This window comes from Anomaloglossus baeobatrachus, chromosome 2 (genome assembly GCF_048569485.1).
Source record: "Anomaloglossus baeobatrachus isolate aAnoBae1 chromosome 2, aAnoBae1.hap1, whole genome shotgun sequence".
Lineage (NCBI taxonomy): Eukaryota > Metazoa > Chordata > Amphibia > Anura > Aromobatidae > Anomaloglossus > Anomaloglossus baeobatrachus.
This window is the reverse complement of record NC_134354.1, coordinates 46,547,269-46,559,520: the sequence shown is the minus strand read 5'-3', so window position 1 is coordinate 46,559,520 and position 12,252 is coordinate 46,547,269.

Below are 12,252 nucleotides of genomic sequence, written 5' to 3'. Positions count from 1 at the left end.
TGCCTATACTGGGGCTTAATATTTGTGTTTTGTTTTTTTTTTTTTTTTTTTGTCCTGGTTTTCCTGGTAGGAAGCTGTTATCTATCACAGTGTGATTATATGAGCACTTTGTTGTACCATGTACTAATTTGTACTGGATCATGTACTATGGACTAATTTTTCTGCAGAAGCCTACCTATATTGGGGCTTAATTTTTGATTTTTTGTCCTGGTTTTCCTGATAGGAAGCTGTTATCTATCAGACAGTGTGATTACATGAGCACTTTGTACTTAATACATTCTAGTACTATTGTATGGCCATCCGTAGTGTAATTATTATTTTAATTCACTAACTATCTAGGGCAACTAGAGGGTGAGCCGACGTGGAACGGGGGCGCCCAAAACAGTTACGGCGTCATACCCTCCGTTGGTAGGTAGGAGCAAGGTCCCATAGGGTGCTATAGGGACCCCATATATTTAGCTCCTCCCCTTCATCATCTACGCCCTTTGTGTGTTCACTATTAATGGGTGTCTAAATTTTAAAATATATCAATAAAAGTTTATTAATTGAAATTGAGGTTTTTTGTTTTTCGAAAAAAAAAGGAACACACACGCATTACACACGCATTACACACTCTAGCCAAATCATTAAATTATTCAAAAATAGCATTGCATTTGCGTTGCAATCAGTCCTGAGGCCTAAAACACACTTCCGCAAAAAAAAGTACGTGTCTTACGGTCCGTTTTTCGGGTCAGTGTTCCGTTTTTTAGGGGCGCTTCTCCGGTACGTATGGCATCCGTGTGATGGCGTATGCGAGCCGTGTGTGTGTGTGGAATGTCCGTATTGACAAAAAATACGTACGTGTGCTGTCCGTGTGCCGTCCGTTTTTAAAGGCCCGCATTCTTACCCAATTAACGATTTTAATCACTCATCATGAGATCCTGGTGTTTGCTTTCTATTGACCTGATAGATTGGAAACAAGTGTTTCAGATTTTGTGATGGAAAACGGACACGGACGATACGTGCTGAACACGGACATATCCGTGTGCGGTCCGTGCAGGCACAGACCCATAGACTAAAGCGGGTCCGTGCCTGCGTGCTGCCTGCCAAAAACGGACATGTCGTCCGTGTAGAAAAGCGCACACACGTACTTACCACACGGACACACGTTCGTGTGATTTTACGTGTGTGTGCCATCTACCATTGAATAACATGGGTCTCCGTGTTTCCGGTACGTGCAAATACGTACCGCACACGTACAAAAAAAACGGACGTGTGTTGCGGGTCTAACGTGAACTAAAATCAGCCGAGTAATTTTCAGCCAAGTCGGACCGATTTTACACGCATAGATGTGTTTCCAGCCTAACACTCAGTCCAGTAGACCACTGCGCAACAAGCTCTGTCCTCACCTATTGTACCATCACCCATTCCCTGTAGACTGTGAGCCCTCGTGGGCAGGGTCCTCTCTCCTCCTATACCAGTCTGTTTTGTATTGTTAATGATTGTTGTATGTATACCCTCTTTCACTTGTAAAGCGCCATGGAATAAATGGCACTATATTAATAATAAAGAAATATAAAGTAAAACTAAAGAAAAAAATAATAAAGCGAGCGTGATTTACTTACCGAGTCACTGGCATGGCAGTAGCTGCTCCTGCAGCTGCTCATTTTTCTTCCAGGGCCGCTCATTAGGCTCATGCATATTCACTTCTTCCCTCACCCACCGGCGTCTGTGATTGGTTGCAGTCAGACAGCGCCCCCAGTCTGTGTGACAGCCTGACGCTTCCAATCACACACCCGGTCTGCAGGTCTATAGAGTACAGTAAACAAATAATTTTAAAAAAACGGCGTGCGGTTCCCCAAATTTTGATAACAAACCAAGATACCGTATTTTTCGGACTATAAGACACACCTGACCATAAGACGCACCCTGGTTTTAGAGAAGGAAAATAGGAAAATAAAATTTTAAGCAAAAAATGGGGTCATGACACTGTTATGGGGCGAGGATCTGCTGCTGACACGGTTATGGGGGTAATGTCCCCAAATTCTCTACTAAGGTACCCCATCCTGGTAATGATCCTCCTGTCATTATATATATATATATATGTCCCTCATCCTGGTATAACCCCATCTTGCTATATACTGCCATCCTGGTATGTGCTCCCATCTTGCTATATACCTCATCCTGGTATATGGCCGCATCATGCTATATACCCCTTCCTGTCCTGCTATATACTCCATCCTGGCATGTGGCTGCATCCTGCTATATACCCCCATCCTGGTATGTGCTCCCATCCTGCTATATACCCCCATCCTGCTATATACACCATCATCCTGCTATATATACACCATCATCCTGCTATATACACCATCATCCTGCTATATACACCATCATCCTGCTATATACGCCTTCATCCTGCTATATACGCCTTCATCCTGCTCATATGCCATCATCCTGCTCATATACCCCCATCATCCTGCTCATATACCCCCATCACCCTGCTCATATACCCCCATCACCCTGCTCATATACCCCCATCATCCTGCTCATATACCCCCATCCTGCTATATGTCCGGCATCCTGTGGCACACAAAAAAAAAAATAAAACAAACGTTTATACTGTACTCACCTTTCCTCGCTCCACGCAGCATGGCTCCTCCTCCCGTCTGTGCCGGCAGCGCTGTGGAGCCGGCCACGATCCCTGCAGCATCGCAATGTCCTCCTGTCTGCTGGCTCCGGCTGCGTGTGGACACGTGCGCACAGCGATGACGTCATCGCTGTGAGCGCCGCTAGCCTCCACACAGCCTGAGCCGGCAGACAGGAGGACATCGCGGTGCTGCAGGGGAACGGTGAGTACAGTGTACTGATTCACTGCTCCCCACGCTGATGATGATGCGCGGGGGGCGGTGAATACAGCCGCATGATCACTCCAGGCTGTAGTTGCCAGGGGTGATCATGCGGCCGGCTGTTTACTATGCGCGCACCCCCTGTCCATCATCCCGCCCACCTGTCAGCGTCAGCTTCAGCGCTGAGAGATGATGGGCGGGAGGATGGGCGTGCATATGTAATGAGCGGGCCCACGTGGCCACTGCAGCCTGCTCATGCCCCGATGACCCGCTCCACCGCAGCACCCTCATTCCCCTCAACCACATTCAGACCATAAGACGCACCCCCCACTTTCCCCAACATTTGGGGGGAAAAAAAGTGTGTCTTATGGTCCGAAAAATATGGTAGTTACGGTAGTTCTATAGCTATATTTCATTGTTTTTTCTCTTTCCGGCAATATTCTTTGCCTGTTTAAAATATTCAAACTGGAAAATAGTTGCAAAAGAGCGTGTCTCTTTTACTCTGGAGGACTTGTCCTGTCCTTCATTACATACTGTAGGTAAGTTATTGTGACGCCCAGGCCAGCCAGGTAGTCACAGATAGGGCCCCGCACAACACCAGTCCTCTAACAAGGTGACAGCTGCCAAACACTAAAACCCTAGTCACCCCCCTCAGTGCTTGATGGACACACCATTGGGGCGGAGCCAGGCAGTTGACCACGCCCACTGAGGAGTTCAGAGAGCCCGAGGCGGGAAAAAGTAGTCAGTTTTTCCAAGTTGCTAGTGAGAGTCTGTTAGTGGAGGAGGTCAGGCCGTTGCGACAGGCCTGTTGCAGTCTGACAGGTGCCAGGGTAGGAGCCCAGGCACCTTTGGTTAGGAAGCATACGGAGGCCTCTGCCTGCAGGAGCCGGGAAGACGGCTCGGTGGAACCGCGGTGGACCGGGACAGGGTAGTGGCCCGCCGGTACTGACCCGGGGAATCGACTCAGAAACCAAAGCACAAAGGGGGGTACTCAAACCCTGAATCTAGGTCCAGAAGCTACTTGGGAGCTAGCTAATTACCTGACTGCGGCCAGGACTATAGGTCCTGTTCCACCCAAAGTCCCGACTGAAGACAACAGCCCAACGAGGGGGATAGAAAGCCACCGACACAGCAGAGAGATCCCACGGGCCAGAGTCTGCGGGCAAAGGGCTCTTCCGACATCTACAAGCCAGGGAGCGGACTCCTGACGTTGCAGGCACAGGTAGTCCACCATCACACAAACAGGTGCAGGGAAAGGCAGAGACCACCAACCGGGTGGGGGACCAGACTGCAGCCGGCTGCGGGCACTGACCACCATCACCTTGGTTTACCAGAGACTTGTGTGTGTTACTAATCGTGCGTACACCAGTGCCCTCCGGCCGCCCATCTCCCTGCACTGCCCAACTACTACCCCAACGGGTCCCGGGGCCACCATCCCTACCCATGGAGGGGTTAACAACTTGCTGCGCAACATCTCCCCCGGGTGCCCCGTAACTGCAGCGGTGGTGTCCACCTTCACCACAACCCGTGGGTGGAGTCATGAACCCAAACACGGCTCCGGCCGTACACCTACGTCCCCAAACCGCCAATCCCTTTTAGATTGGAGTGACCGTGGACCCCCGGGTCCGGAGACCCTCGAGCCACCCACTGAAGGTCCGGACCCGAGCGGCTCGGCTGCCGTCGAGCACGGGGCGGCACATTATTGATTTGAAGCATTATAATAAAACTCTAGAAAGTGTCCTGGATGAAGCTGCAATTGCTTCGGCACCGACGGCGGCAGCCCTCGCACACGCTGCAAACACATCTTCTCTAGCGGTGTTTCAAGTCAGCCAAATATCAGTGGAGAAAATCCCTTTTGGACAAAGATTTCATCCATTATAAGTTTATGCTTAAAACATAGAACTCTGCCAGAGGCGTAGCTAGGGGTTCAGCTCGGGAAGGTGGGGGGGGGGGGGGGGAGTACGTGTAAGCGTACCCTTATACAGAGCTCATCATGCATATGTGCTGCCCCCACGTCAGCAGCCGGGCTGCTCGGATTCGGATCCGCGGTGGCTCGAGGGGTGTCTGTACCCGGGGGTGGTGCGGCCACTCAAATTAAAGGGGGTATTTACAGGGGGATTGTGTCTAAAGTACGTGATGCCACCCGTGGTGTGTGGTAAGGTAGAGTACCACTACTGCAACTGGGAGTACCCGGTGGCGATGCAGTGGGCAGCCAGGTGTTTAACCCCTCCACGGGTAGGGGTATGCCCCGGGACTCGGTGATGGTGGCAGGAAATGCCGTTGGGGAGGTAGGGGTCACTTGCGTACTCACTCAGTCCATAAAGCCTGCACCGACACCGAGGGGGAGCACGTTTGGGTCCCGTTTCTGCTGGTGTTGCCTGATGATCTGTGACCTTTCCCTTGGCACCTTGTTCTCTTCTAGTTGGCCCCTATAGCTTGAAACTAATCGGGTCCCGCTCCCCAGTGTGGCTAACTGAGGGAGCTTGCTCTCAGGGTTCACGCTTGGGATTTCTTGGACCGTTTTAGTGGAATTATGGGGAGATAAGGTATGCACACCAGTGACTATGTAAGGGGAATACATGAATAGCATACTTTGGCGTAGTGTTGGGGCTCTATTGCATTGATCAATTCAGTAGCTAAATTTCTCTTGATTCATATGTTCATGGCAGTAATGCAGATTCCATTTTTCACATTTTCACTCTTACATATAGCTATTGGATTTTTCAAGTCAGTATTCACACAGCAGTTTCTGCTATTTCATGTATTCCCCTTACATAGTCACTGGTGTGCATACCTTATCTCCCCATAGTGATGTTTTTTTTAGGTTTTTGCACCCAGTTCAGACTTAGAATGGTGTTCCAAACGTTATTCCTTATCGTTTTAGTGGAATGTCCTATCCCCCGCGTTGCGCTAGTACCCCGATTTTGGAGCGGGTGGAGAGCGGATCTTGAAGGCTCCGTTCTCGTCAGGTGAATTGTCAGGTTGCCTGAAGCTACTCCCTGACCTAGGGTCCACGTACCCCGCCGTGCCCTGGTCCCACCCCGCTGATGGTACAAGGCCGCCGGCTGTCCTCCTTGACAGTTCCGTGCCCCTTGTCACGATCCCCTGCGACCGGGGGTCCAGCTCCTACCAGGCCCAGACTACCGTCTGCCACCTAGTTACTTCCAAAGAGCCCGGCTCCTGACCTCCTCTCTCCTTCACTTCCAACACTACACTAGCCTACTCCTGACCTCCCCTTACCAACCCCCCAAGGGGGCGACCCTATTCCACTCAGGCCGACCACTGGTTTGCCTCGTGGGTGTGGTGCAGAGGGTTCCTAGGATTTTGATTGGCTGGTATTGGCAACACCATTGGTTAGGGACCCCTAACCAAGCAGGAGGTGGATATTGCACGGGAGGGCAGATTGCACAATACCCTGTGATGACATGATAGGTCAGGGCGTCAGACATATGCTGGATTAACTGGCAGCACGCCAAGTAGTCCTGTAATGATAATCTACCGCTGTTTAAACAGTGATTTTCCAAATCTCACTAAGCAGCCCAGTAAGTGACACATTGTTTGAATCAGGATCTCTGCCCCTACATTATGCTGCTCTCAGATGGGGGAGCAAAAACTAGGTGAAAGATTCTGTTTTAAATTCCTCTGCTTGTCCATGACTTTCACTAAAGCAAAATCACATTGTTTTGAGACGAAAGTCGCTGACAATTTCACAGAATCAGGAAATAAATTATATTTCTTTATATAGATATGGAATATTTTTTTAATAATAGTGTCGCGGGCGGAGGAGGGGACGCCGCGCTCTCCCACTGCTCGGGTCCGGCTGCCGCAGCTGCCGCGGCCTTCTGCTGCTCGGTGGCTCGAGCGATGGGCCGGATCCCGGGGACTCTAGCGGCGCTCCTCGCCCGTGAGTGAAAGGGGGCTTGGGTGTGGGGATTGTTGATTGTCCGTGACGCCACCCACGGTTGTGGTGATTGAGTGTACACCACCGCTGCTCTGGCTGGGGATCCCGGGAGTGATGGTGTGGAGCAGCCAGTTGTTTTGTTGCCCCTCCGTGGGTAGGGGTTGGTGATCCCGGGGCCCAGTGAAGGAGTTGGAATGGTGGGCAGGCGGGTAAGGGGCCTGTGGAGGTGCTGGGGCGCAGGGGCAGCGCTGTGCCGCACGGCACGGAGGTACTCACTCAGCCAGTAAACACGACACAGTTCTCGGTAAACAAACGGCTGGTTGGACGGGTCCCTCAGACGGTTGCGCTGCTGATATCCCCTGCAGTTGACGGTGACGGTCTCTTCCCTGCACCTATGTGTTGTTGTTTGGTAGCGATGGGTTAGCACCAGTAACCCGCTCCCCGGCCTGGATATGAACCGGAGGAGCTCCACTCTTGCCCGCAGGTGCTGGCCCTGGGAAACTGGTGCCTTGGCGGTGGCGGTGTCTCCCCTTTACGGTCGGACTGTTGCCTTCAAACGGGACTTGGTTGTTGAGAGACAGTCGTCCCCTTCACTGACGGATTTGGCAAATTATGGCGACTCCTAGCCTTGCCGGGATCCGAAAGGCCCCTGCCCTGGTGCTGACTAATCTTCGTATACCGCTCCGGTACCGCCGGGTCACCACCCGTCCACGGTCCTTCCAGCAACCTCCAAGCAGTCTCGCCTGCAGACGGTCACCGCCATCTGCCAACCTTGCTGTCTCAGTCCGGGGCACACACCCGGACCAACTTCAGGCTTCTTGATGTACTTTCTCTGTTGCTCTTACTTTGGCTCCTCTACCACTTCACTTCACTTTCTTTCACTTTCAACTCTAACACTCATCTTCACTCCTCACTCTAGCTCTTCCCTGAGCTAACTGCCTGGTTTTTCCGCCTCCAGAGCTGTGAACTCCTCGGTGGGTGGAGCCAACCGCCTGGCCCACCCCCTGGTGTGGACACCAGCTCCTGGAGGAAGGCAACAAGGATTTCTGCTTGACCTAGTGTGTACCTGCAGGGAATGTGGGGTGCGTGTGGTGTTGTGACCTGTGACCCCTGGCGTCACAATAGCAGGTCAGGGCGGCTCAGGATTTTGTTCTGCACCTGAATTTGCATTTCATAATTGATTCATTGTGATTTAAAGAGTTTGGCTTGGTTCAGACGACCATACTTGTGGTCTGACTGAAACCAGACAAATCATCGGATCACACTCTGAATAATGTTATTTTACTCATTCCATTGTCTTGGGCTGAGTCTGTCTGAGGAAAAGATTGCAGCATATCTGAGTTGCCTCTGTAAATTGGATCGCAGTCAGTCATGTAAGTCAATGGGTCCATGGATAAAAATTGGACCGCGCTGGATGTAGCGTCACAGGAATGGGGCTACAAAATAGTTTCTAGGTGGTATCACTGCCCCTCCAGAATTCATTCCGTGTTCCCATCTGTCTCTGAAGAATGCTGGAGATGCTCAAACGATAGAGGCTCATACATCCACATGTGGTGGTCTTGTCCTCTCATACAATATTTTTGGCTAGACGTGTTTGCCCTTCTGAATAAAGTGTCATCCACTAGGTTTGAGCCGACGCCGGAACTGGCTCTTCTATCCTTAAGCAATATCTTGATCGCCAACTTCAAGAGAAGCCTGTTAAGGCATTTTTTGACAGGGGCAAGGAGATTAATCCCAAGGTACTGGAGGCAGACCAAAGTGCCCTCGCGGGCTGAACTGGTGGCCGAGATGAATCAGATCTATAGGATGGAGGAGCTGGTCGGCCAGGCGTCTGACTCGGGGGAGCGAGTGTTCAGGCTGTGGGCGCCGTGGATAATGTATAGAGAGACACCAGACCTGGTACTATGGCTTCAAGCTTCAGTTGGGGGCGTGAGACCTCTGTGATTGTCCATTCCACATAACAAAAGTGCCGGGGGCTGCACACGACCCAGACGAGACATCTTCTTCGTCCTTCTTTTCCCTCTCCCCCTACATTTCCTCTTTTCTCATCTTTCTTTCCTCTTTGTACATTTTATGTTATGTTTACATTGTTAGAAAGGATTGTCATCTCAGGGACTTTGTGCATCTACGTTGCCTCCCGTTTGTAAACGAGGCTGCATACATTTTTGTATGGGGGTCGGATTGTTGGTCACCCAGTGGGCATCATCTCCAAAGCAAAACTATTACATGGGTGATGATGGTCTGACCTGAAGTGTGTAATGAAAAGAATTATTATGCAAGTAGAAAAGTGTTGTATTACTTATTACCTCCACGATTTGAGTTATTCTACTGTATATCATATGTTGCCTATCCTATAACTTGTAAATATGTTCTTTATTCGAATAAAATCTGATTTACACAAAAAATTGGACCGCACTCAGATGACATCCGTGTGCAGTCCGATTTTCATCAACTGGCAGAATGGAGATGAAGAATTTTTTATTTTTTTTTAAATCTTCCTTACATCTGAGAAAATTGAATCAAACTGTTCACATTCTGATCAAACTTTGATCAGAGTGTAATCCGCATAATTGATCAGAATTTCTCAGATGAGTAAACAAAACCAGTTGCCTGTACCTAGCCTTTTTGGAATGAGGCTGTCAAACACAGGCAATGCACAAGGATTAGGTGGCATATCAAAAGAACTGAAATAATAGATTAAGTAGAGGAGTGGAATACTTTTATTTATTGTTTAGATTATAGAATAAATCTGTTACGCCACTAATGTAAAATGATTCAATTTAACCCCTTAACGACCGTTGTTCAGGGTACTTTTTTCTTAGCACCTTTAAAAGCGGCGCTGAGGAATAAGTCAATAGCACAGAGCGTGGAAATCAATCCTGCGTGTGTGTCAGATGTACATAACAGCTGACACCCATGGGCATTGGCCCCGACCAGTTTTGGAACCGATCGGGGCTGATGGTTAAAGGGAACCTGTACAATAGCAGGGAGTAAAACTTAACTTTTACTATTATCAATTAAAAGAATAATAAAGTGCAATGCAAAATACATACAAGGTGCCAAGAATTCAAAAATGGAATAATCTCACCCGATCTTTCTCCACAGGCAAGGATAAACACCAATCAGATAAGAGAGGACACATGGGCTGGAAACACCGGGGTCAATCATCAGGTTATCATGTAAAAAAAACCCCTGTCTTGCCCTGTGAATAAGCTTCCGCCCTGACAAGGGCAGCACCTTAGTCAGCTGTCTGCGCCGCAACCTCATCAAAAAGAAACGCCCTTTTTGATGAGGTTTGGGGGGAAACAGCTCACAAGGGTGCTGGCTGCCCTTGTCAGGGCGGAAGCTTATTCACGGGGCACGACAGGGTTTTTTTACATGACAACCTGATGATTGACCCCGGTGTTTCCAGCCCGTGTGTCCTCTCTTATCTAATTGCTACGCGCTACGATATCATTAATGTTTTATCGTCGGGGTCACGTCGTTAGTGACGCACATCCGGCGTCATTAACGATATCACAGTGTGTGACACTTTTGTGCGACCTAAAACAATCGCAAAAGCGGCCAAAATCATTTGCCGTGGAGAGGTCGTCCTAAAACCAAAAATCGTTTAACGCTCATTAGCGATGTTGTTCCTCATTCCTGCGGCAGCACACATCGCTGTGTGTGACACCGCAGGAGCGAGGAACATCTCCTTACCTGCGTCTGTCGCGGGCGGAGGAGGGGACGCTGCGCTCACCCACTGCCCAGGTCCGGCTGTTGCTGCTGCTCGGTGGTGGCTCGAGTGGTGGGCCAGATCCCGGGGACTCGAGCGGCGTTCCTCGCCCGTTTGTGAAAAGGTGTTGCGGCAGTGGCGGGCCTGGGCTGTTACGAGGGGGACCCGGGGAAGCGTGCCAAGATGGGAAATGGACTGCTTCCGCCGGTCAAGGTCCACTGTGCGGTGTAAGGGACCGCCGCTATGGTGGGTGAAGAGTGAGCGGGTTGCTGCTAGCGATCGTCTGGAATGTCACAGACGATCTATGTACACCGATCTGCCCTAACCCGTGAGGGTTGTATGGCACAGATCTCACGTCTCGGTGTACCTGTTGCACGGGGAAGCACAGAGGTGCCCACGCACGTGTGCCAGTGGAAGTCACGAGAATATGGCACGAGGGTAGCACAGAGGTGCCCACGCACGTGTGCTTTCAATAAGCAGGTGAGTCCAATGGAGACTTGAGGAGCTCACCTGGAACAGGAACACGGCCTGTTGACGGGGGTACTGCCGGAGCAGCAAGGCAGGAACACGGCCTGCAAACGAGGTACTGCCGGAGCAGCAAGGGCCAAGCCCACAAGAGACAGTAATGCCTGAGCAGTGGCATGGCAGCACGCTGCCAGACATCCAAACATAGAAGGACGGTCGCACGCCGCCATGATGGCAGGGGGAGCTTTTAAGGAGGTGCAGCTCCACCCGAGGGCGGGCGCGAGGCGGAGATGACGGACTTGACCCAATCAGGGTCCACGACGTCCCAGCCTGGCCAGTCAGGATTGACCACGTCACCAGCCTTGTCATCAAGCCGTGTGACGTCAGTGAGCGAATCAGGACCCACCACGCATTGCACAAGCTCACCCTCCTGCCTCTGGGAAATAGAGGCGGGATCCTCGGTCTCACAATGTGCAGAGATAACGGGAATCTCACTGCTTCCCTGAGCAGTAAACCTCTGCACATTGCGCAGCCTCGCAGACCTTCGGGGCCGCTGAGCAGGAGAGTCCGCGGCAGGCCAGGAATGGGAGACTGCTTCACTCCTTGCAACAGGAGAACCACCAGGTGTCACCCTTCTGCTGCCTCTCTGAGAAGGTATCTCCTGCACACTGCGCAGTCTGGCAGACCTTCGGCGCTGCTGAGCAGGAGTGCTCGTGGCAGGCAAGGAATGGGAGACTGCCTCAGTCCTTGCCCCAGGAGAGCCACGAGATGTAACACTGGGCCATCTCTTTCCTCCAGGCCCATCCTCCAAATCAGCCTCTCCGGAGGGGGTAACGGTTTCAAGCCAACATTTTTATTTTATTTACATACCACAAGTTCGTGGTTGCCCTGCTAGTTCTCGGGCTTGTCCGTAGCAGTTTCTACGCAAGGTTGCAAAAAGTCCCCACGGGGACAACAGTGCTTCGTAGCCAACGGGCTACCACAAACAAAACTGTAGGGTCCCAATGGAGACTTGCCGTAGGGTCCCAACGGGGACTGTCAGCTGGGTCCCAGGGGCCCTCCACAACACCTGGCTCCGGTACAGCTTCCTCCTGCAGCTTTCCCACAATCCACCATTGAACAGCACGAGCCCCCAACGCCACCCTCACACAGGGGTGACACTGTCCCACAGGACTCCATTTTCAGCTGCCGATGATGCGGGTACGACTGCTCCTCCAACCGGACTCCTTAGCCTTGAGGGCCGTCTGGAACGTCAGCAGAGTCCCAATGGGGACCGACAGCAAGGTAACCGGGAACCGCTACCATGCTTTAACTTTTCTTACTTCAAGGCCGGCCATTTGCAGGGC